The sequence below is a fragment of the Salmo salar genome, chromosome 29, assembly GCF_965601325.2.
Source record: "Salmo salar chromosome 29, fSalSal1, whole genome shotgun sequence".
Classification (NCBI taxonomy): domain Eukaryota; kingdom Metazoa; phylum Chordata; class Actinopteri; order Salmoniformes; family Salmonidae; genus Salmo; species Salmo salar.
This window is the reverse complement of record NC_138319.1, coordinates 29,005,001-29,010,049: the sequence shown is the minus strand read 5'-3', so window position 1 is coordinate 29,010,049 and position 5,049 is coordinate 29,005,001.

Here is a 5,049-nt window from a genome sequence, read left to right as displayed (position 1 = left end):
CAGTAGGCCAGGGAACAAGTTCTCAACAACGACCTGGCCAAGATAAAGTATAGCAATTCGACACATACAACAACACAGAGTTACACATGGAATAAACAAAACATAGTCTATAATACAGTAGAACAAAAGAAAACAAAATGTCTATATACAGTGAGTGCAAATGATCTCCAGCCCCATGGGGGGGCTTTACTTGGCTCATCGCGCCATAGCGACTCCTTGTGGTGGGCCAGGTGCCTGCAGGCTGACCCTGGTCACGAACGATGTTTCCTCCAACACATTTGTGCGTCTGGGTTCCGGGTTAAGCTGGCGGGTGTTAAGGAGCGCGGTTAGGCAGGTCATGTTTCGGAGGCGTCTCCCGAGCCCATTGGGGAGTTGGAGCGATGTGACAAAAATTTGGAAGAAGACAGACATTCAGAAACACTCTACATCTGGCCCTGGGACTAACTCTCCTCCTTCTCTATCTTTTTCCATCTTCCCTCACCTCCAGCTTGCTATTTAAAAAAAAAAAAAATTCTCTCTCTCTCTCTCTCTCTCTCTCTCTCTCTCTCTCTCTCTCTCTCTCTCTCTCTCTCTCTCTCTCTCTCTCTCTCTCTCTCTCTCTCTCTCTCTCTCTCTCTCTCTCTCTCTCTCTCTCTCTCTCTCTCTCTCTCTCTCTCTCATTAAGTTATATAGGTGTGTCTGAAAGCTTCACTGCTCCGTTAGAGAGCTAACGGGTTGAGAAGGCAACATCAGCTAATATTGTCTCACAAAACACACACACACACACACACACACACACACACACACACACACACACACACACACACACACACACACACACACACACACACACACACACACACACGGTCATTAAGCTCCTATTCAGACATTAGACTACTTGACCGCCCTCTATCCTTCTCACACCTCTCTCTCTCTTCTCTCCCCTCATCTCTCTCTTCTCCCCCTCATCTCTCTTCTCTCCCCTCATCTCTCTCTTCTCCCCCCTCATCTCTCCACACTCTCTCATCATTTTTTCCTACCTTTAATCATCTCTCTCTCTCTCTCTCTCTGAATGGTCTCAGTGTGTTTCTAAAGGTGTAATAATATATAGAGGAGCAGCCATCACATAAATAAAACACTGTTACTATCTACAGCCAAAGGAGGAATTGGCTTTGGGGGTGACTTATTTTATTTATTTAATTAACAAAGTTATGCAATACCCAATTCCCTCGTGTGAAAAAGTAATTGCTTTCTTACACTCAATAACTGGTTGTGCCACCTTTAGCTGCAATGACTCCAACCAGATACTTCCTGTAGTTGTTGATCAGTCTCGCACATTGCTGTGGAGGAATTTTGGCCCACTCTTGCATGCAGAACTGCTTTAACTCAGTGACATTTGTGGGTTTTCAAGAATGAACTTCTCTTTTCAAGTCCTGCCACAACATCTCAATTGGGATTAGGTCGGGACTTTGATTAGGCCATTACAAAACTTCAAATTTGTTGCTTTTTAACCATTTTAATGTAGACTTGATTGTGTGTTTTTGGATCATTGTCTTTCTGCATGACCCAACTGCACTTCAGCTTCAGCTCACAGATGGATGGCCTGACATTCTCTTGTAGAATTCTCTGATACAAAGCAGAATTCATGGTTCCTATTAAGGAAAGTCGTCCAGGTCCTGAGGCAGTGAAGCATCCCCAAACCATCACACTACCTGAGCTGAAAAGGTACAATTCTGTTGTTCTAGCCCTGAGCAAAGCAGTTAACCCACTGTTCCAGGGGTTGGGTTAAATGCAGAAGACACATTTCAGTTGAATGCATTCAGTTGTACAACTGACTAGGTATCCCCCTTTCCCTTTCCCTTTATGGGGTATTGTGTGTAGATTGATGAGAAAAAAAACTATTTCATAAATGTTTGAATAAGGCTGTAGCGTAGCAAAATGTGGGGGGTCTGAATACTTTCCAAATGCACTGTATATATAAAAGTATGTCGACACCCCTTCAAATGAGTGGATTTGGGTATTTCAGCCACACCTGTTGCTGACAGGTGTATAAAATCGAGCACCCAGGCTTGCAATCTCCATAGACAAACATTAGCAGTAGAATCGCCCTACTGAAGAGCTCAGTGACTTTCAACGTGGCACCGTCATAGGATGCCACCTTTCCAACAAGTCAGTTCGTCAAATTACTGCCCTGCTAGAGCTGCCCCGCTCAACTGTAAGTGCTGTATTGTGAAGTAAGAGCAAGAGCGGCTCAGCCGCGAAGTAGTAGGCCACACAAGCTCCCAGGATGGGACTGCCAGGTGCTGAAGCGCATTGCGCATAAAATGTCCTCGGATGCAACACTCACCACTGAGTTCCAAACTGCTTCTGGAAGCAACGTCAGCACAAGAACTGTTCGTCGGGAGCTTCATGAAATGGGGTTCCATGGCCGAGCAGCCGCACACAAGCTTAAGATCACCATGCGCAATGCCAAGCGTCGGTTGGAGTGGTGTAAAGCTCGCCACCATTGGACTCTGGAGCAGTCCGGCGGACGAATATGGGTTTGGTGGATACCAGAAGAACGCTACCTTCCCCAATGCATAGTGCCAACTGTAAAGATTGGTAATGGAGGAATAATGGTCTGGGGTTGTTTTTCATGGTTCAGGCTAGGCCCCTTAGTTCCAGTGAGGGAAATCTTAATGCTACAGCATGTAATGACATTCTAAACAATTCTGTGGTTCCAACTTTGTGGAAACAGTTTGGGGAAAGCCCTTTCCTGTTTCAGCATGACAATGCCCCTGTGCACAAAGCGAGGTCCATACAGAAATGGTTTGTCGAGATCGGTGTGGAAGAACTTGACTGGCCTGCACAGAGCCCTGATCTCAATCCCATTGAACACCTTTGGGATGAATTGGAATGCCAACTGCGAGCCAGGCCTAATCGCTCAACATCAGTGCCCAACCTTGCTAATGCTCTTGTAGCTGAATGAAAGCAAGACCCTGGAGCAATGTTCCAACATCTAGTGGAAAGCCTTTCCAGGAGAGTGGAGGCTGTTATAGCAGCAAAAGTGGGACCAACTCCATATTAATGCCTATGATTTTGGAATGAGATGTTCGACGAGCAGGTGTCCACATACTTTTGGTCATGTAGTGTATGTATATACCTGGAATGACCCCAGTCCCAGGTCAAACTAGATAGGGTTAGGGTTAAGGGGGTAAAAGGTTAAAGATCAGGGGTTAAGGTAGTGGTATACCTGGAATGACCCCAGTCCCAGGTCAAAGATAATCTTGTATTGTTCATCCTGTCGCTCTCTTTCTCCACCAGGTAGACAAACACCATGTAGTTGACTCCAAATAAAGGAATCAGCAGCAGGGTGGACTTAGCCAGACGCCTGCAACACACAGGTGTGTAAGAATAATCTTAACAAATGTGATTGGTTGTTGAGAGAATATCTGTATTATGATTGGTTGTTGGTAGGGTACCTGTACTGTGATTGGTTGTTCCCGCCCACGTCAGAGCAGAGTAGTTTCTGGACCAGGATACGGATGATACTGATGAACAGAACAAAGTTGATCTGATGAGACAAGAGACTTCCTTTAGAATGAGTGGGACATGAGTAGGACAGTGGTGGTCACGAAATTTCGTCAGCCAGTGATTGTCAAGCAAATAACTGTCGGTCTCACAGTAATTGACTGTAATTGAAGGAGCGGCAGGTAGCATAGTGGTTAGAGTGTTGGACTAGTAACCGAAAGGTTGCAAGATTGAATCCCCGAGCTGACAAGGTAAAAATCTGTAGTTCTGCCCCTGAACAAGGCAGTTAACCCACTGTCATTGAAAATAAGAATTTGTTCTTAACTGACTTGCCTAGTTAAATAAAGGTAAAAAAACACATTTAGCATCTCCTGGCTTCCACACACAAGCCACTGATGCTGACCTTAGAAACATCTACATTTTAAAAAGTCTAATAAATCCATGCAATATAACCTACACCTTCCCAATAAATCCATGGTTAATTTTAGAAGCATGATATGAAGCATGATATGAATAAAAAGTAGTCTATTTCAGAAGAACAGCATACTCTGAGTTGTCCTTATGTTAGGTCCTGATCTGGCTATGCCAAGTGGCTGTGGGCTAAACTAGTTCATTTAGCTGACAAGATTTGCTTAGAATTCCTTGGCATTATTTTATAGTATGAAGAATACAATTGAACAAAGCTGAATAAAATAGAAACAATATTTTCTCCAAACAATTTGAGGAGGTGCGCACATGCGGCTATTCTGTGTTGGTCAGTTAACAAAGAAATTGGTATTCCTATGTGCTTAATTTAGAGTTATTAATGTAACTTTAGTTGTTCTACAAACGGGCTATGTTTAGATTTTTAATACATTTTAAGGCTGCATGATGAGACTCGAATGATGATTTGAAAAAAAGTCACATGATAGGCATGAGCTCTGCTTTGTTTTTGTGCAGGCTGTACACACTACATCAGTCTCTCATGCACAATTTGACAAGCACTTGATAATGCCTATAATTTCACAGTGGCATCCCCTTTGTGTGGCCGTAATGCACCCTAAAACAATCCATGCCTTTTGTGTCCAATGGCCGTTATGCCCATCTCCCTGAGTGCTGTGCGCTCCATCACGTGATCGGGTCTTTCTCACAGGCTACAAGTGAAGACAGACACATCCAGGACGCAACTGTGTGTCCTTATCCATTTCTGAGGTGCATATTGAAGATACTGGAAGAACTTTCCACATGTAGTTTTTGTCAGCCAACAAGATGAGTAGGCCTAACGAACAGCAAAAGCACTATCCTATGTCAATCTACTATCCCCCATAGTATAAAGCTCGACCTATTCTATTCTGTCCGAGAAATAAATATTCCAAACATAGTCTGGGACAGTTGTGGGATGTGATAGATCCCAAATTAATACAACCACCAGCATCCCCAAAATGATTTTACTCAATGTGTCTGACGCAACAGATCAAAACGTTTAGCTTGAAATGTTGATAAACTATTAGGCTATTTCTTCACATTATAAGCGCAGCAATGCGCACATGATAGTAGGCTATAAGCGAGAATGTTCCTTTA